Source organism: Melospiza melodia, chromosome 14, assembly GCF_035770615.1.
Source record: "Melospiza melodia melodia isolate bMelMel2 chromosome 14, bMelMel2.pri, whole genome shotgun sequence".
In the NCBI taxonomy this organism is placed as follows: Eukaryota; Metazoa; Chordata; class Aves; order Passeriformes; family Passerellidae; genus Melospiza; species Melospiza melodia.
The window spans coordinates 14,869,274-14,890,799 of record NC_086207.1 but is presented as its reverse complement, the minus strand read 5'-3'; the positions used below and the strand labels follow the sequence as shown (position 1 = coordinate 14,890,799).

Below are 21,526 nucleotides of genomic sequence, written 5' to 3'. Positions count from 1 at the left end.
CCAAAGGAGACAATCTTGTAGGGGAGAAAAAAAAAGCTGTGAGGCATAATAACAGCTTTTCTTAACAGAACTTAACTAGGTTAGAGTGACCTCTGAGAGGTGCCAGAATTTTAACAGCCAGATTTTAATGTGAAGGATTATGGCTATTTCTGTATAAATTGCCCTTGTTTTACACAGACCGTTTTGCTGAGCACAATGTTAATTTTGCAGCTCCGCTGGAGCAGCAGCTTAGGAGAAGATAAACAGAAAATGATGCCTTTAGCAGCTGACAGATACCTTGGGATGCCTTGGCTGAGAGGGACAACAAATCTGTTTACATGAAGATGCTGGAGACAAGAAAGGGACACCAGCTTTGTAGCAGCTCTGAATGGGGTGGGGAAGGTGGCAAGAGATGGGAAAAGATGCATTTTTGTCACTGTGGCTCTTCACTCTGAATTCCAAGATTAAGATTTCCCAAGCCTGATCCCAAGGCTGTGCCAGGACATGCATTGTGTCCAGCTGTGCCATGGCCAGCTCTCTGTTGAGGGATGCACCCACTCCTTGAGGAACAGCAGACAGGGTAGTGTTGCCCTGTTTTACTAAGTTCTTCTAAGCCTTCTGAGGTTTACGTTCTTGTAATAAAGTTTCTCACCCACTTTTATGTAAATAATTATTGTTTTACATTCTTCTCTGGAGGAGGAGAAATTTGATGGGCTGTTGTCTTGTCCAGTGTCATTAGAGAGGTGGCACTTTCACCCTCCAATCCACTGTCACTTTTGTAAGCCTATAAATATTGGAGTCAGGAAACAAACTTTCCTTCTTTTTCTTCTTCTTACCTTAGAGTCCAGTGTCCAGCTTGTTTTATTTCATGTCCTATTGCGATAGGGTAGGAATGGAAAATTGGAGTCGAAAACAATCCGTGACTTCCCCAAGTACCATCCTCAACAGCTCTGCAGCCACATCTCCAGGGAGGAGATTTGTGTGGTATTCAGGCTGCACCAGCTCACAGGGGCCACTCACAGGGCTGAGTGAGCAAGCAGGGCTCTTCCCAAGCCCTGGGAAGTGAGGATGGAGGAAGGAAGGGCTGCCTGGTGGGGTCCATGTTCTCCTGCCTCTCTGGCCCAAGAGGTGATGGACTACAAAATCACCCAGTAACAAACTGGCTCCTTGACTTAGCTACACTTGGCCTAATTCCAGGTAATTATGACTTAAAACTAGGGATATTTAATAATTATTCATAACAAAATATTTTTAATTTTCAACTGTTTTCCTCTCTTTATACTTCTCTCTCATTAACTCTTTTTCAGTGTGAGACAAGTGACTGGCACTGATTCCAATTAAAAGTCAACATTGCTTTTTTCAAAGAAAAATGATATTACTGTGGTAGCCACACTTGAATAGCACCAATAGATTTTCCTGCCCCAAATGATATAGCTGAACTCAGTGGCTCACAGCAAGGTATTATTAGCTCAGGTACAATCCCTCAGAACTCCACCTGGCCACAGACATAAATTCCTGCCTCCATTACAGCTTTGCCAATACCATTTCCATGCTGGCTGCACAGCAGCTTTATGGTCAGATAATGCACACTCACAGGAGTGCACAGCAGTGACAGAATGGGGTTAGGACGCCAGAAAAGCCACATTATTTTTTTGTCTATAGGAGCTGCAAAAGAAGGTAGGAAAGAGAAGGGCAAAGACACTGAAGGCTCACCTCCAGGCTGCTGCTGAGTGAAGAGAAAGGCAGACAGAAAAAGGCTGTGCTCACTCATTTATTCTTAGGGGAGGAAACTTTTCAGAGATATTTCCCACTCGTCTTTCACTTATTATGCACCAAGGGCAGAACTGTCTCAGTTTTATTGCACTCTGTCATTCAGAGCTGGGCTAATCATTGCTGCTGAGGAGGGAGGCAGCCAGGTGGGAATTGTCTCTTCAAGTGTCCCTCATATTGCTTGTTCACATGCCACTGCCCTGACTGGAGCTGTCTGGTGACTTTGGCAAAAGGGTATGGATGGCTAAAGGACACAGTGAAAACAGACAGGTATGTATGACTAAAGAACTAAAGGACAATTCTGCAACGTCCTGAGCTTGAGCTGAGCTCTCTTGAAGCAACCTTGGCTCTGATCTGCTCAGCACAGCTTTAGTAACAATGCGTGATGAGCTCTGGGCAGAAACTGCCAAGCCTAGGAGATGACCCAGTGGGTCATCAGCAGGTGGGTTGGAAGCAGCTCAGCACCTTCACTTCCCCCAAGCCCTGTTCAGCAAGGTCTGGTCTCACCTCAGCTGTTGAGAGACACCTGGGTGCAAAGTTAAATGTGGAATTTTTCAGACTGTTAGAAAGTCAGATGGGCTAGCAAAGATGTCTTGGAAAAGGCTGGGTCTGGAGCAGCCATCTCAAGCAGCAATGTCATTTTCTCATCCTGATGTGCCCAGGCAAAGAAAAACACCTCTATCTAAAAATCTTCATATTTGTTTCTAAAGAAACGAGAGGAATAATAGAGAAGAGCTTCCTCAAGATGAAGGGCTCACCTGAGTCTCAGGAAGGTGCTGCAGCTGCACAGAGGTTGGTGTTGGTGCCAGTCACTTGAGGGAGGCAAAGAGCCACACTGGGGATCGCCTGGATCTCCTCTGGTGGCCTCCATGGGAGGAGAAAGGAGGCCCAAGGTTTGGAGACACCTCGCAGCTTCTGGATGGAAAGTGATGAATAATGAGATGAAAAAATGAACAGGGAAATAGAAAATTTAACAGGATTTGTGAGGACACCATTTCAATAAGACTGCCAAATATGAGAGAGGGGGTCAGCACAGCTTCAGATGATGTTTGCTGTAGACAGTGGCAAAGGTTGGGGTAGTCTGCCTGAATGGATCTAAACTCACTGTAACATTTGGTGAGAGAAAGAAAGGCTGAGAAAACAAAGGTCATTTTGATCCACTCAGCATGATCAAACTCTCTAAACACCACAGATGTTTTGAGCAGATGTGTCAAACTTCTGCTTCAGAGTCAAAATATTGGGAAACAGAACGTGCCAATGTTCTGTGCTCTAGGGAAACCACAAGTAATTTCCTTGGTGAGTGCTGTGATCAGATCCATGCAACAAAGCCAAGAGGAAATGGTAAAAAATGAACAAAATTTCAAAAAGGATTGCGAGGATAATTGAGATTTTTTTTTTTCTCCATGGAAAAAGGCTACAAATATAATGCCCATTGAAGAAAAATCAGAAGGATGAATAAGATAATACGACACAGATATGGTCAAGAATATAAAAATTATATTTGGCACTTTTGTGTCTAACCTGACATTTGAGCAAGCCCTTTGGGACAATCTGCACAATTAAAACAGAAGTTGTTAGAAGACTTAGAAAGAAAACACTTTAAAGTGTTTAGCCAAAAATAACCTGGAACTCTGTTCTGTGTGACGAAACTGAAGCCACCAACTACAGTCTGCATATTGAATATAAGTGCCAGACAATGTGATTTCTAACATGAGGGCTGCCAGAACATTTTTTATTTTATTGGTTCACCTGCCATCTTCTTGGCAAGTTTCCATCCTCTCCTTTCCTCCTAACCAAGATGGATCTTGGGTTGTTAATCCACAGCAACAGAACAGCTCTTTGTGGGAAGTTTTACCTGAAAGTCGTGAACAACCTCTCAGCTCAGTTTTGCTCTGGAAACACCAGAGAGGGAGCCTCTCTCTTGCCACTGAATGGTGTCACCACTGAAATTAGCTGGCAAACACCCTGAGATCAGCTGAGAGCACCCTGAGCTGTGAGTATTCTGAGACAGAATCACAGAATCACAGAATGGTTTGGGTTGGAAGGGACCTCAAAGGTCATCTCATTTTCCCCCCTGCCAGGGGAACTTTCCTCTAGACCAGGCTGTTCAAAGCCCCTGAGCACTTCCAGGGATGTTCCACAGCCTCCCACAACGTGAGAAGCATTAAAGGACATGTGTGTGTACACTTTAAAGGAACTTCATTCAGCCATTAAATTCGGATGTATCTGCCTCTTTCTTAGGGGTCACAAATGAGAGCAATTTACCACAAACCTCCAGGGATCCTGCAGTATGAAGGCAGTGGTAGGTAAATATTTCAGCTCTCTGCAGGAATTTCTGCTCTGTTTGTCACTGCAGTTTCAGAGCCACTTACATGAACCAAAAAAACAGTTTAGTAGTTCAATAGAGCAAGACAGGCACTGTATCCATGCTGGACTGGACATGTGGTGTTAGCTGCATCAATGACCACCAAAATGTCCCCAGGTGTGAGTGCAGCACTCCTGTGTTCTTCCAGCTGAAATTTTAGTGCAATTCTACACTGATAGAAGTACAGCTGGAATACCAGTGCAGAATCCAGCTCAGTGCAATCCACTGGAGCTGGAGAAACACTGTGGAAGTCCTTTTGAAGGTGTGGGTTTGGGATGGGTCAGACAGAGCTGTACATCCCGGGAGTAGCACCCAATCACTGCTCTCTGTTCCTACAGGCAGTCAGCCCCTGAAATGATGACAAATTGCTTTGGAAACGCTCTGATGCACCTGGACGACTTCAGAAAAGTAGAGGCCTGGGGGATTCCCTTTTTGACCAAAATGGGAAATACATTTTTATGAAAACCAGTCATGTTATTTTTCTTTTGTTTTCATCACTGAGATGTCTTTGGTGACAGTGAAAGCAGAACATGCAGAGTCCAGGGGAGAGCCAGTGTCCCACAGGCAAGCAACAACCCAGCTTGTCTCCAAGAGCTTGGTCAGTGGCTTCACTGCAGAATTGTAGCCAGTTTCTCTCCTCTCTTTACTTAAGTCAATCTCCTCATTACCTGCGGATGGACTTGACCTTAGTTTAGGCCATTTTACAGCCTCTTGGACAATCAAATAAACAGAGATATGCCATAACCTTAAGAGTTTCCCCATGGCTGGTTAGGGCTAGCAACTAGAGGGGGAAAAGCAAGCAAGTACTGAAGCAGATAAATTCTCTCTCACTCCTAAACACCCTAAGGAAACATTCATTTCTTAGTTCTCATGGATCACCTTGTCCCTCAAGCAAACATACAATTTTCTTTCCTAACAGAGCCATGAGTTACTTTAGATCAGTGCTGGGATTAATACCAGCAGCCCTGGGACTTCTAACACAACACTGGCAGTGCAGCTGGGTTATTATCCCAACACTCTGTCTAAACCAAGGAACAGTCCCAAACCCAAAAGTCAAACATCCTTTTGCCCAGGTGATTAACAACCAAAGGCCCTGTGCTGGACATTTCAGCAAAGCAAACCTTGGGCTTGCCCTGACCCACATTATAGAGTCCTTTCCACTTCTACTGCAGAAGTGCCAAACCTTCTCCTTTAGGAGTGTCACACCAGAGGAGGGGAGATTTGTCCTGCTTTTTAGGAATGACTCCTGAACATTTAACAGGATGTGTAATGATCCACTGATCCAATTACCAGGAGATGGCTCAAGGATGGCAATGGCAGTTCAGACCTCAGTGAAGTCTCAAGGCAGAGCTCAGTGGTTTAACCACAAGTTCTTTACATTCATGTTTTCTGCCTTATTCACACTAGCAACAACTACCACCCATCCCACTTTCCTTAGTGGTAATTCCTGAGGGGGTTTGGCCAGTGTTTAATGAAGCATTGCAGAAGGGAAGCAGCAGGTCAGCTGTGGCAGGTGGACCTTGGGGACAGCTGGTCAGGAGAGCCTGGAGGGGCTCTCAGAAATTCACTCAGCCTCTGAGAGCAGTGAGATTCACAGGAGAAGAATGGCAGTGCAAAGCATGGGAGTCCCTATAACCTCTTGGGAGGGGAAGGAAATGTTCCTTCACTGCCTTTATGGACACTTCCTCCAGTGGGACACAGCCTATGTCTGGAGCCCCTCAGAAAGGGACTGTTGTCCCTCCTTGTTTCACTTCCAGTCTTAGTCCTGGAGTTTGATCAATCTTGAAACACAATTTATAAAAAAGAGGCAGCTTGTGTTGATCATCCTTCTATATCTCCCCATTCTTTGCTTGCTTGGACAAAATGATTCCACACAGACACCTTCACACAACCAACAGAGCTGAGCCTCTCCTCTGCTCCTGTAGCATCAAGTTAATTATGAGCTGCACTCCTTTGCTAGGAAAAATAACCACCTTGGACACTCTAATCAGACACACGAGGGCTCAGGAGGATTAAACCAGATGCACAGAAATATATGCAAGATGCAAAATATGCAAGACGCATAATTCCAGCCCCTGTTAAAGCAAGACTTGCACAGCCCCCTCTCCACCTGCCTGCAGGTTCTCCACCTCCCCTGTTTGCCAGAGACAACAGGAGGAAACCTGTGTTCAGCTGTTCCCTCTGTGCAGAGATTAATTCATTGACAAGGCTCCTAGGAATGTGCCAGCTCATTAATTACCATAAGAACTGTGTCAGCAAGAAGTAGGCAAGGTGACTGCTGAAAATGGTCAGAGAGACCATCTATTAGTGCTTGCTACCCTGCTCATTACACGCCAAAATCCAAACCAATAACACCTGGCAAGCGTCTCTCAACTATGAAATATCACAAATTGCACATTTAATATAAAGCACTCGTGTAGATCAGCACTGGGGGAGCAGACTACAAGGAAATTAGCCCCACAGGCAAGTCAGTCCTGTTCCAGGGATAAGATTATTAAGTTACTTCCAATGGAGTCCTGGGAGAATGATGGGTCTCCCAGCAGTGAAAGGTGACATGGAAAACTCCCAAAGATCTGACACACCACCTCATCTGTGTTTCTATGTCTGTTATTAAAGGCAGGGTTGCCAGAGGTGTCCCATATCAAACCCACTGGGAGGGATCAGGATCACCAGGCTGAGATCTCAGACTCAGCTCAAGTCAGCCCTTGACTCCACCCTGTCTACAAAGGCAGAGAAGTGGCCACAGCCCATTTCAGATCTCACAGCTTCTACCTCTGTCTGGTGCCCCCCTTAAAGGGGGAACATGAACACCAGAAAGTCTCTGATTTGCTATTAAAATTCATCATTCTTCTCCTAAAGCCAACGCTGGGATAATGTGCAGGGGATTAGACCCAGGAAATCCATCAAGGCCAACACTTAGTCACACTCAAGTGCTTTTATTCCACAGTTGCTATGAGGAGCTCTTCAAAAACAGACCCTTAAGAAGATCAGAAGGGCAGGGGGTCTCCCAACTGCTGTGCAATTGAAGGCAGGGCCCTTCCCCAGACAGAGCCCCTGCATTGGCAGTGAGGGGGATTTGAATGTCAGGCATTGGGAAGCAAAGTCTTATCAATGCATCAAAGGTTTTGCTTCCCTTAGCTCAAAGGGAATTAAAGGAATAGAGAGAATTAGCTGGAGAAACTTAATGTTGTTTCGACTTGCACAGAGCTCAGAAGAGCTCTGGAGTATCGGGAAGAACAAAGAGGAAGATCCACATTACAACCCCTCTGCTTTCACGCTTGTCTCACTGCAGGTGAGCTGAGAGCACTCACCCTGAGAGCAAAGGGCTACACTGGGAGCTGTGGTGTGTCCTGCCACATTCCAAACCATCTACCCATAACCCTTCCCAATCACCACACTGAATCACCTCCCCTTGGGCCCCATAAACAGCCCCGCTTCCTTCTGGCGTTTCTGATACATTTTCATTTTATTTCCCCCCTCTTCCTTTCCTTTGGCCAGTCTCACTGCAGGCCATAGCACTAGGAAACAGTAATTTTGTCATCTGATGTAAAGAGGATATGACAGAGCTGTGCTGTAAAATGCCACACATCAAACCATAAGGAATTCCACAAACAAGTATTCAGACGTCCAGAAAGGGGAGGCAGGATGTGAATGGCCCCCAAGTGCTCAGTTAAGTGCAGAGAAACGTGGCTCTGCCTAAGTCTGCAAGGTTTTGGGAGGTTCTTCCACATGCTGAGAGCAAGATGTGCCAGCAGGCAGACAGGCCATGTCACCCCTGAGAGCTTTGTCAGAGGTGCTGCAGGGAGCCACAGCCCCTGGGGGACAGCATCAGCTGTGTCACACACCTGGAGCCATCACTGCCTCCATGGAAAGCATGAAAGGAGTGACCTGGTGTCCCCTCTGGGAGGCTCAGTGAGCTGTGGGAGGAAATCAGAAAGGGAAATGCGTGAGAGATTCCCCTGGCAGTGAGGAGGGAGGAACAGGCTGATGCTGAGCAGCTGGGGGTGGTGGTGCAGACCGGGGACAAAGCAGAGAAGGGCTGGAGGAAGGAGGAGGAGGAAGAGGAGGAGGAGGAGAAGGAGTTGAGGCTCTCTGGGAAAAGGGGGGAGGATCAGATGGGAGCTTAGAGACATTTGGTGGGGGTAAGGAAGGTGGAGGGGAAGCCAGAAAGCAGGTTGGCAATTCAGATAAAATGGATTAGATGCTGATAAAAGCCGCTGGGAGGGACTCAGAGAAGATGAGATTAGGGAGTGCACAGGGGAGATGATGAGTTTTGGACGGAAATGAGAAGGTAGGGTCGTCTGCATCCTGCTGATGGTTTTTAGAGAAGAGACTCAGCAGTTTGAGAGAGGGGTTGGCCACAAAGCAGAGCAGATGTGCAGAAACCCCCAGAGAAAGGCAGGGGACTGCTAGACCTCCTGAATGCCCTGTGGGACCATCAGCCAGCCAGGTTAGAAACAGCACAGTGACACAGTGAGACCCAGCTGCTCCAGGCTGCACACACTCAGGGTGATGCTCAGTGGGGCACAAACACTCTGCAAGGGCTCCTTACTCTGCAGTCTCTGTTTAGCAGCATGGTCCTCAGCCAGCTGGGCTCAGATCCCAGCCAGCAGAGCAGACAGAGCTAAATGAGGCAGCTCCAATCCCTGGGGACATGCCACCACCCTGAGGGGCACTCTGAGTGGCCCTGGTGCAAGATTCCCTCCCCAGAGACACAGGAACCCTTTGCCAGCCTGGGCTGTGACCCCTGGGCTGGGCATCACATGGCTGTGGCATCACTGATCCAACTGGGAGAGAGGAAATGGAGAGGTCTGAACAGGGCAGTGAGCAGGAGACAGAGAGGCAGAAAAAGCCTTGGCTCCATTCCTTGATCTCTTTTCTGGGCTGGGAATCAACTCATGTGCCAGTTTGGTCAGGCAAGAGCAGCCACAGTGCTGCACCCCGGCTCCTTCCAGGCTCCATCTCTGTTTGCTCCCCTGACATCCTTCAGCATTAGCTGGCAGACTCCTGCCTGCAGCTCCTGGGGAATGGGCTGGAGCAGACCCTCACCCAGCGAGGCCATCCCCAGCAATGAGTGGGGCTGCCAATTCACCCCTGTATTAGGGATCCAGACTGAGAGGGAAATGCCTCTAAATGGGGCAGCAGATCCTTTAACTTGCTTACAAACCCTTGCCCAGAAAACAGTGCAAAGGCAGAAACAATCAGCCAAGAACAGGAGCTCACACGGTGCTTCAGTCCTCCTAAAATGCTGAAGAAACACACATTTAACTACAGCCTAAATTAGATTAACTCCTCTTTGGAGTTATCCACTTTGAGGTACTTTCTCTGCTATTTGCCCAGCCTGGTGTTTAAGTAGTTACATAATATTATATTATATTATATTATATTATATTATATTATATTATATTATATTATATTATATTAATCATATTATATTATATTATATTATCATATCACATTACATTAATTTTAAAATATAAATAAATAAATAAATAAATAAATAAATAAATAAATAAATAAACAATTAAATTCATCACTTTACAAAATTATTCTTATGCTGCTGAGGAAATCCAAGGCAGAGAATAGCAAAGGCAAGCAGAAGCCAAATTTGCAGACCAATTGATAACTATTCTTATTCTTTTCGTAGCTTCCCCCCCATTTTCCAAACAGAAACTGTCACATCTGATGGGGCCAGGCCACCACCCTGCCTCCAGTGTCCCACTGCTCAAACACAAGCACAGAGGATTATTTTTCCCTTATTCCTTACGATAAAAATAAAAAAGGGAAGAGCTGGGAAGAAAGAAGACAAAAGGAAGAAAAGATGAACAAGCAGAACCTGCTTTGAGCAATGGGGGTTAATCTGACTCAAAGCCTAAATCCATGTTAGCAGTTAATCCAGTTAGTAAGGCTTTCATTGGGAGCTTTCAGAAATCCTTTAACCTCTTGCTGTAAACCAGGAGCAGCTTAACAGCTCAATGTTCATGAGAAAAGCCTGTCAATAATGCTGCTAAGCAGGTATTTAGCAGGATTTAAGAAACAAGCATGTGACAACTCTTCTTTAATGAAGCAATTGGGTTTCTCTCCAGGAACCAAATGGTCACCATTTCCTTTCGTCTTGCTCGTGATCTGCTTTTCAAGATTCAAAAGGAGATGCTGTTCTGGTCCTGGCAACTTGACAAGTATTTCTTCCTGGGGGAAGCTCAGTGAAATGCAGATTTTTCTACTCATTTTTATAAATCTCATGGGTTCTTTGTCCTAAGAAATCTTCTATGAAGCAGAGTGCAGTAGAAAAAAAAAAAAGTCTACAATTTTTTTCCTTTCAGAGGTGTCTATACTGCTCCAAGGAAAGCGAGCTGACAAAGAGGTTTAATGTTTAAGTCTTCTTACCCCAGCCTGAGTCTGAGGATCAACAGAACACCAAGGTTTTTTACCATTTCCTTGCAAAATCTGAGTTAACTGTGGCCCAGAAATCACACTGCCACATGTAGCCCGGTGCTGCATCCCTGTTCCTGGCAAAGGCAGAATGTGAGCAGCTCTGGGAGACACCAACATTCTGCAGTGTAAACTTCATCCCTGTCCTGGGACACCTGGCTGACTAGAGAGAGGTGACATAGATGAGTAATGCCATGGTTGACTCTCACAATTAAAAGGCAAACATCATGTGTATATATGTTAAGAGAAGTTTTATAGATTTACAGTTATGTTTTATAGCTGTACAGTTATGTTTTATAGATTTTCAGCTATGTTTTACCCCCTTTGTGCTTTTATCAGGGGGTGCCCTGGGTTTGGGACATTTGGGAGGGTCAGCTCATTACTGTGGCAACACCTGAGCTCCAATCAAGATTTAAGGACTTAAATCCGCCACGGGACAGCAAAGAAGGAGCAATGGACAGAACTTTGGGAGGGGTTAAAGGGTTAAAAGGTGAAACCTCCATTGTGTGGGTGAGCACATGGTGCGAAAAATCGTCCGCTCCCGGCACTGTAATATTTTCTCTATTCAGTCTTCTGTTGTAATTTTGATAAGGTTTTAATAAACCTTTTAAATTTTGGAAGCGAGTATCATTTTTCACAGAGGTGATGGTCCCTCCTTGGCCTCTCTGGGTGTGCAGTTGGCGGAGGGTTTGTGAGGATGTGCACTCATCCTCTGGGCTGTGCTTATTCACCCCTCTGGTCATGGAAATCCCACCACAGAAGGTTTCAGGCACAGTTGCATAATTATCTATCTGAATTGCTCCAAATTCTCTTAAATGCATGAGATCCAAGGTGTTAGGACCCACTTTTTAATGTGTGGCATCCTTCTTAAGCTGCAAAGGCCCTGCTGGGCAGCAGGGCAGAAATCCCTGCACTGCCACAGTGAGGACCCCTATCAGTACAAACCAAGATTTTTTTGCTATGCTATCCCATCCACTCAATTTTTCTGGGGAACAGGGCAGTTGTGAGCTGCAGGGAAGAAATGAGGGGATGTGCATGTCAAAGGTGAGTGACACACATGCAGAGAATGAGGAACAAAAATCATGCTTTCCTCAACCTTCCCATCTGACAAGGGGAGTATTTCATCCAGTCCTCTCTGCCTCTTCCATTTCAGACTCAGACACTCCCATTTCCATTCACTTTCACAGCTGAAAGGTCGTTTTGCCTATTTTCCCCTCTCAATTCCAAGGAGGAACGCTGCATTACCTCAGGCATTTGCTGTGTTCCTCAGCAGACCGAGCCCATGCAACATTAATCCTGTGTTAGCTGATGCTCAGAGGATCTCTGCCATTCTGGCTGCAGCACAAGGCTCCTTCAAAGGGAAACGCCTCGCAGCTCTCAGTGCCTGAATGCAGTTTGCCCAGGTTAACAAAGCCAAAGTGTAGGAAAATCCAAGAGAAAATGCTTACTCTCTAAGCCCTCAGTCAGAACCTCAACAGTGTGCAGGTATTTTACTTTCTCATTCCTTTAATATCCTTTTCTGCTGATAACAGCAAAACATTTCCACACATGCACGCAGATATTAAACCACTTATAGAAGGATTGTCTTTATGGGAGTCCTACCTAATGAGACCATGATCCTTTGTGAATAACTCTGGTAGGCACAAGGACAGCACAGGTACTAATTAACCTATAACATTGCCATTAAAAAGTCATGACATGAGTTAATGCACTGACTAGGAGAGTTATTTTTCCTTTCATAAATTATATTTTCCTATAGCTCAATTAGCCATTTTCAAGCACTATTTTTTTCCCTAGTCCTTACGCTGTCTTTTCTGAAAGGATGGTAACAATCCATTTTAAGAAATAAAAGTTAACCTTTAAAACAACAAAAGAGTGTAAAAGAGTGAACTCCTACTCAGTCCAAATTCCAGCTCAGTCCTTGTTGGCCAGGTATATTGATGGAGATGAGAGGTTTTATGCATTATGCAGAGCCATCTTTTCACTGAAAAACATACTTCAAACAGATGCAATGTTAGCAGACACTGGGATACCAAGCAATTGATTATTCTGTTTACTGCAGAATAACCTGCTGTATCTAGGTTTGATGGTGCTGTGTTTTCACACTCTGGTTTCTTATGAAGCCAATACAAAAGACAAAGTGGGCAAGGGTAACATTTGTTAGACCACAGTCACAGCTGAATTGCAGCATCTGGATGCAGGAGCTAAGGTTCAACTGAGGAATTCAAATTCATAACAGCAGATGTATAAATCACACATCAGCTACAGAGGGAAAAAAACCACCAAACCCTCAGTTCCAGATAATTTTCACCTTGATGCAGACACCTCCAGCCCCCATCTTCCAGAGGGAACCATCTCCTGAATTGCATCCTTGCTATGACTCTCTCCCTTCTCAGCAGGGAGACACATCCATGGCTTTTCCAGCCCCATTTTCCTGCTGAGCCAGCCAGGAGAGTGCAGAGCCACTCGTGGTCTACCAGCAGCCCCAGCCCCACTGCCAGAGCTCCTCCTGCCAGGAGAGCAGCACTGTCCAGATGGTCCCCGCATCCCCTCCCAGCACTGCCGGGGACCACACTGGCAGGAATCTGCTGGGGAGCGCCTCATGGATGGGCTGGGTGCTGCTCTCTGCTTTTCCAGACATCCCTTCCTCCTGACCATCTCTCTTTTCCTCCTGGCCATCTCTCCCTCCTCCTGTCCATCCCTCCCTCCTGCTGGCCGCATCCCAGCGCAGTTTGTGCTCTTTAGTCCGCCTTGCCCTGGGGGATTCCCGCAGCCATCTGCCCGCTGCAGCATCTGAGCAGCCCTTCTGCCATCTCTGCCTCCCGAGGAGCGAGCCGATCCCGCCACTGCCTCGAAATAAATAAATAACAAAGCAGCGAGAAGGGGCTGCTCTTCAGTCCTGATGCGGTCTGGCAGGGTCAGCCGTGATGTGCTGCTTGGAGAGAGCCAGAAAAATGACAGGGTCCATCCAGCCTTAGAAAATCCCCCCTGCTCATGCTTGGCAGCCAGTGCTACAGGGAAAGTGAGGATGCTACAGGGTATGATACCCATTGCAGCATCAGTGTTAAAAATAGGTTAGAAACTGTTGTAAAATAGTTGATAGATCGTTAAGCATGTACTGTGAGTTTGGTTGTTATATTGTAAAAGGGGTTAAAAGGGTAGTTAAAAGAAATTACATCTAAGTAAAGTGCACCACCCCCCCCAGCGAAATGAGCCAGCCTGGACAGAACTGTAATGGGCCAATCAAGGGCCTTAAACCTTCATGCAAATGAAAGATCCCAAAGGAAAAAAAATCCAAAGGGACAAAAAACAGGTTAAAAAGGGGCATCTGACCCAGTGAATTTGTGCTGCTCCACCTGGAACATCGGGGACATCGCTGCTCAAGGAAACCCAGCACTGCAGCATCCTCGACAGGAACACTCCTGCTCAGCCTGCAAGCCCCGATGCTTTAGCCTTTCTTTTTCTTACAATAAAAGCTGAAATCACTTCAGTTCGGGGAGCTTGCTTTCGTTTTTATCACCAGGAAGGATAAACCACGACCACTTGGAAACTGCACGGGATTTGGGACTATCTCTTCTTAAGGGGGGTTGAGGTGGACCCCAGGATTGTCTTCCCTCAGGTTGGGAGATGCTGCAGTTTGGGGCTTTCCAATTGCTGTCAGCCAGGAATGAAAAGCAGCTCCACAGATCAGGGAGGGGTGGGACACAACAACAAGCTCTTGTCCCTGCCCATTGCCAAGGAGATGCAAACCAGGACATGCTCTGCAGAGAGGGACAGAGAGCAAGGAAAGGTGGGCAAGGGAGGGGAAGATGCAGAAAAGCACTGAGCTTAGGCATGGCTGAAGAGACCAAGATATGAGGGGAAACACAGAGCACAGGCTAAGGCTAATTTGACAGCTGGTCTGTGGGTATCATAGGCAGATGATGAGCTCATGTTTGGGGTCACCCCATTGCATCAAGCCTCTGTAAACTCAGGCTCATAAGCCACCACACACTTCTAGGGTCTCCAGTTCTTGCTTGGAGCTGTTTTTAAAAAACTCTATGCAGACACCCCTGAGAAAGAGGGTTCAAGAACAAACCCTCTGCTCACAGCATCCCCCCACCCCAATCCCTTTCCACCTAAACAGAAACAGCCTGCAGTGCCTCAGACTGTGACCAAGGGCTGAAGTGACACTCACTGAAAGGGGGAATCATTTAACAAATTAGTCTGGGAGGATCTGCAGGAGCCAGGCTCTATCTAGGATGGGAAAGTTTTGCAGCAAAGCTGTGCAAAGGCAGCCTGAGCCAGAGCCCTTCTACAACAGCACGGTCACGCTGCTCAGATCAAGCTCCTCGGGCACTGTTAGCAAAACCTGCCCTTCTGTCCTGCTGTCATCTCAGGGCTGACAAGCTCATCAGCTAGGCTGCAGGCAGGGAAATGACAGAGGCGGAATTAATGGCAATCACCTCATTTGCCTCCCTGCCCACCCCGATGGCTGCAGCACCGGGACAGGGGCAGCACTGCCCGTGCTCAGGCTGTTTGCAGTAATTAGGGCAGATGCAGGTTGGATGCACCGAGCACAGGAGGGTGGGGACAGCCAGGGGAGGATTGGGGGAACATCAGGTGATGCCAGGCTCGGGGCACAGAGGGATGGCACAGAGATTCCCTGCGTCAGGCTCTTGGTCCCAGCAGGTTAAGGCACAGCCGCCCTGACAGATGCAACCATCCAGCTCCGAGGGATTCAAATTAAGGTCAAAAGGGATAAAGCAATGGTGAGGAAATGAATGCCTTGTTCCTGGCTCACAGTCATGCCCAGATGCACGTTCCTCATCCTTTATGAGGATAATTAAAATGCATCATTTTTGTGTGTATGTGTGAGCGCATACATGCAGGCATACACCATTTATTTCTCTTGACAGGAATACAACCATAAGAAATATTTATTTTTTCGCTGCCTCTGTGGCAGCTATCTGGATTTTAAGCTTGGGAAGGGAGATGGGAAGGGAAAAGGTACCCCTTTTTTCTGTTTATCCTCACCAGGAAAGGAGGGGAATCTGCTCACAGCTTTTCAGTCCTGAGCAGGGATTCATTTGGTGGCACAAGAACAGTTAATGCAATTTTCCATTTGCACAGAGCAGGGTATGTAATGCCTGTGCTTGGAACTGGGTTTGCTCTCCCAGCTCTGTCACTCAGCAGGTTAATTAGCCATTGCTCTCAGCTCTATAACACAATCACAGCCCAAATCTGCAAACCCTGAACCCACTCCAGAGCCAGCTGTGCCCATCACTTGTCCAACAACCACGAAGGTCCTACATGCCAGGACTTCCTTCCCTCCTCCTGCTAAGACAGCATGGCTTGAGGCTGTGACAGATTCTCTTTGCATCCTGCTGTGCTCTCCATCACAGCTGGTCAAGTGTCCACATCCAAAACCAGAGTCCCAGGAAAGAACTCATTCCAGCATTAGTGCCCAGGAGCACAGCCCAGAGCTGGGAAATGTGCTCAGTGCTCTTTGAGGGACAGGATGGAGCTGCCCACAGCTGACAGGACTGGTTTGGCTCTCTGAGGCCACTGCACACCAAATGAACCCTATTTTTCAGTCTTCCAGCTGAGGCACAGAGCCTGTTTGCCTCCCACAGCAAGATATACCCTCTCCCAAGGCAGGCACACATTTTACCTGAGACCCAAAAGCAGAGAAGTGTCTGAGCACTGCTCTGTGCTTAAGGTTTGCAAAAGCTGTTTTTGCTGGCCTCTAATACCCCATTAGTGCCTGTCAGAGGAGAGGGCTGAACACTTTTCACTCATCGTAAATTTGTGACACTGGAGAATTTGTTTATTCCTGGCTAGAAAATGCTAAGCCCATCAGTTATGTCCTCACAATTCTCATCGTGCTGTCTTAATTTACACTGACCTCCCAGCCAGAGCACAGCCCTAAATTGTCACAAACAGTCAGCTCTCCATTACACGGCTCAGTGGAGTGTGGGGGAGAGACATCTGTGTGCAGGGGCTCAGAGCTCAGCACAGGAACCCCGGGCATCGTCAGCCTGGACACTGCCTGAATCCTGAATCCTGAATCCTGAATGCTGAATCCTGGCTGCCTCCCTGCAGCCCTGCTCTGCAGCTCACAAACCCTTCCAGAGTGCCAAGTGCTGCCATGCCCTGCTCTCCTCTGGCATTCCCTGCCCCTGCCTGCCCCAGTGCTGGCCAGAGGCTGCTGCCACCTCCAGCTCAGCCTGCTGGGTTGGCAGTGACACTGGGGTGCTGCAAAGCCTATGCTCGTTGCTTTATCTGGGCTAGAGCTGCTCCCATCCCTCATCTCTGCACCTCTGCATCCTGTCCTCTGGGAGCCTGGGTGAGAGACAAGCAAAACTCCCACAGTGTCTCACCACTAAATGTCTGAATTATGGATTCTTCTGCCCAAGGTGAGCTGAGACACAGGCAGCTTGGGTACCATCACCATATTGGTCTTCTTTGGGATTTGGTCCTCAAGGAAAGTCGTCAGCAATTAGCAGAGATGTATTTTAGGTCTGTTTATAAATGTCTTGCAGCTGCAGTGATCAGGAGCTGAGCACAAATAGCAAGTGGGAGAAGTCTGTTTTACATCTTTTCTGATGTAACTGGCTCTGGATGCAGTCAGACTTGGTTTTCCTTCTTCCAAAGGCTGATGGTGTCATCAAATCTGTGCAAGCTGGGATGTGGGTGGGAGAGGAAAAGGACTTTTATTCTTTCTTAGAATATCCAAATTGTTCAGAACCACTGAGCATCGAGACTGACACTGTCTGGGGTGGTATCAGCAGAAGATGGCCATAAGCTCTCTCTAAGTTCAAGAGCTCATTAATTCATCAGTATTCACACAGGGTATTTAATCAGGACTCAGACTGCCGTGGGGTTAAGATCTTCTCCAGAGACACCACAAAATAAAAGCACGGTGATGTTTGTCTTTTGTCTTTCTGCTGGTGACCTCCTGCTAAACATCAGAGCCCAGAATTGCCTGCCAAGGCCTCAGATATGATCAATAATATCCTTGCTTATCTTGCTACCATTACATATTTATCTCCAGGGATAAAGCTGCTGATTTGCTCTTCTGCCCCTGGTTCCCCAAGCTCAAAGCCCTTCCCCAGACACCACCCTGTGCCTCAGGCACTGCTGCCAGGCTGTGCTCCCTCCTCTCCCATGCAATGGCACAAAAAAGGCTTTGCAGAAGGACAGTAGCCCCAAAAAAAAAAAAAGAAAATACAATTCAGGCTGCCACTAAAGCATTGAGAGGAATAGCAGATTTGTCTTTACAAACAAGCTGTGGGTCTGCTGGTAGATAAAAACTAGCACTGGGAGATAAAAGAAACTATGAGAAGGATTCCACTAATTGATGAATGGAAAAAGATATTTGCTTTTACAAATAAACTTTAGGTTTGCTGATAAACGAAATTAGACATTGAAAGATGAAAGAAACAATGAGGAAGAAAAAACCCTAAATTCCATAAGAATTAAAAATGAAAAGGGAGGGTTATACATTAGAGGGAAATCTCTGGTATCAGGTGTTTTGGGAAGTCTACCTCTCAAGTACCTCAGCCAATGGGGAAAGAGAGAAGTGAAATATGGCTGGGAAATTAGGATAAAAAGGGAGGCTGTGTCCTCCAAAGATTTGAGAGATCCCAGGGGAATGCCCCATGGCCTCTCCCTTTATTTGAATAAAGCCAAAAGGACTCCTCTCTCTCCTTTTTGGACATAAACCTCTGGTGTTTGTGGATTAATTTTCCTAACAGCAGTAACATGAAAAAAAGAGGAAAAGCACAAATCCCTGCTGATGCTCTGCACAGCTTCAACTTCCTTGGCTGGTTTCACTCTTTTCTGCTCCGGCATCCCTGACTGTGTGGGAGCAGGACCTGACCCAGCAGCCCCCCAGCTCCTCCTGCCCCTCCAGGAGTGCTGGTTCCACAGCCACAGCCATGCACAGCCCCTTCAGTGGGTGGACGTGCTGCCTTTAGCAATAAAGAGAGTTTGAAGCCATTAAAGACCAGCAAAATGACCCCTCCTGTGGAGCTGCTGCCATCAGGAAAGCAACACCACCGGCAAACAAACAGAAAAAGGGATGGAATGTTTGCCAGGGCAGCCGTGGTTGGGAAATGAGGGGTGGGACAGCGCAGCAGGAGATGTAAAATAATCCCAGCTGCGAGTCTGCAGTGCAGGATGCTCCATCCACACTCACACCAGGAGCACATAATAAAGGGGGAATAACATATCTAGTACATAACAAAGGGGGAATAACATATACATATAACCTATAACCTATAACCTATAACCTATAACCTATAACCTAACATATAACATATAACATATATAACATATAACATATATAACCTATAACCTATAACCTAACATATAACATATAACATATATAACATATAACATAGGGGGAATAACATAGACAGTACATAACAAAGGGGGAATAACACACACAGCACATAACAAAGGAGGGATAACATGTACAGTACATAACAAAAGGGAGATAAAATGTACATATAACATATAACAAAGGGGGAATAACATACACAGCACATAACAAAGGGAGAATAACATATATAGCACATAGCAAAGGGGGAATAATATGCACAGCACAAAACAAAGGGGGAATAAAATACACAGCACATAACAAAGGGGGAATGAGCAATCAGGCCGGGCTGGGCAGGCAGCCCTGCTAAAGACTCGGGTAAATGCTGCACTCAAGTAATAATCCTGCGCTAAATCCAGAATTTAAATGCCTCAAGGGCTTAAGGGCTGTCAAGAGCTGCAATTCATTTCCAGAGGTTTTATTTAGTTGCAGCAGCAATTTTACCTGAGGGTGACACTAAATTTGAGAATTACAGGGCTAATAATTTAACAGAATTGGCTGCGGCATTTTCTTAAAGAAACACAAACACACACGGACCCGATGAAACGAGTTCTGCACTTTACATGCTTGCAGGTTTCATTTGAATGAAAATGATTAATGGGAACATAAAGATAAAACACACCACAACAATAAAACAAATCAGCTCTGCCTCCCAAAGGTCAAAGCAAACCTGCCTCCTGGTTTGGAAATCATCTCCTAGGACAACATCAGGCATTTGCTTCTGCATCCCCCTCTTGCCTCTCCCTGCTGATAACTGCTGGTTCCTGACATCCCCAGCAAGTGCATGGAGCAGAAATTAAACACATTCTTAGTCAGACACACAAGATATGGACAGAAATTGTGGTTAACACCACTGGCTCTTTAATTTCAGGGAATAACTTTTTCCTGTCTGTGTATCACTATGATTTTCAATTTACAAAACAAGAGTTCTTTTATTTGGTATCTCAGTTCAGCTTCCCTCAGGAAGAGATGGGGACTCAGCATAGCATCAATGTGCAATTTCCATTACCAGGAAGGTAAAACAACATAAAAATTCATAGGGAGCTCTTTCCTTATTGCCCTGGTCCCAGGAATGAGCAGAGCAAAGGGGATCCTCATCCCCTTCCCAAATCATGTGAGGGACAACACTGCAGGAGTTCCCACCCAGCCAAAATGGGGTTTCAGGGAGGAAATTAAAAGATTAGGGAGCCTGGCCCAAGAAAAAACCCTGAACCTCCCAGCTGTGAGTCTGTCTTGCAGAAAAATTTTACATGATTTGAAACCACTGCTATCCTTTCCCCCTCCCCAACATTGTCATTGAGAGATATGTTCCTTTCTGCATTTCTAATTGGGATGGAACAGATGGTGAAGGCTTTGTTTAATGAAATATGTCCATTCAATTAACCCACGCCGTCAGGGATCCAGCAGTGCAGGAGGAATCAGCCTCCCACTGCTGCAGGGGGATCCTGCTGCCCTCACCTGCACACCTGAGCCCAAGGGCAGGGCCTGGGGGCACGGGCTGGACCTGCTGGACCTGGCTCAGCTGCCAGTCTTGCTTCCCAGAAGCCTTGTTCCTCTAATTTTACCTCTTTTTTTCCTTTTTTTTCCCCCCTTGATTTCCAGTTTTAGAACTGCATCCAGAGGTTTTGAACCCCTTGCTCAGCCTTGCCCATGGAAAAGGCAATATCTTTTTTTCCCCAGGAATTGCTATGGAGCTCTGCCAAAGAGAACTGGGTCCCACTGCCAGCCCTTCCCCTCCTTCTGGGGAGGGGAAGCCCATCTGTGCCTCAGTTTCCCCCTTTGTGGTGAATGACTATCAATTCATTCTCTGTGAACCACCAACTGTGTGGTTCACTGACAGCTTGAAAATCAACCAAAAACCAACACAGCTTCCAAAACCAAAATGTGCTATTTTATTTCCTGTCTTGGTTTGAAACAAAGTTTGACCCCTTGAAAGGAGGGGGGGTGACATTTTGAAGCACAAAAATAAAAACACACATTCATATGTGAAAAAAATCCTCTTCTTTTTTTTTTTTTTTTTTTCCCAATCCCACTAATATCATGATTACCAGCAGAAAGAGAGCCAAAAGACACAAAGGGCTGGGATTAGATCAGGCTGCTCTGCAGTAAGTACTTTTATGCAGGTAAATAGTTTATTTCTAGCCTTGCTCCCAGCTTCCACTAGTGCAGGAGCAGGAGCTGTTCAGGGGTGTCACAGGAATGGTTTCTGCTAAAGAAAATTCATTAAATGCCAACTGGACTAATTTTAGCACTTTAAAACCAAGCCATTTCAGGAGTTCATTTCCAAATGGTGAATTGGTACATTTACCAAAATAAATTGCTTTGGTGTTTTGGAGGTTTAGTTGATTGAGGTTTTTTTTTTTTTTTTTTTAAGTGAGGAAAGCAGAAAACCCCAGAACCTTTGGGGATTTTCCCTTATTTTTCCCTTTCTCCTTCCTCTCCCCTTTCCTTTCTTTTCTTTCCCTCTTCCTTTCCCCATCCCTTCCCTTCAGGAAAGAAGGAAAGCCTTCAGCTGCTTCCTGTGCTCAGACACAGGGAATAAATCAAAATACTTCTATGGGAAAAACTTCTTCTTTTCAATGACTGTTTTTCCTTATTTTACAGAAAACCCACAG

At 46.2% G+C, this 21,526-nt stretch overlaps 1 long non-coding RNA gene across 1 annotated transcript in view; it reads right to left on the bottom strand.

The window, feature by feature from the left end:
- Window positions 1–21,526, bottom strand: part of LOC134424564 (uncharacterized) — a 112,454-nt gene that overhangs the window by 21,292 nt on the left and 69,636 nt on the right. The gene's annotated exons all lie outside the window — the stretch shown is intronic.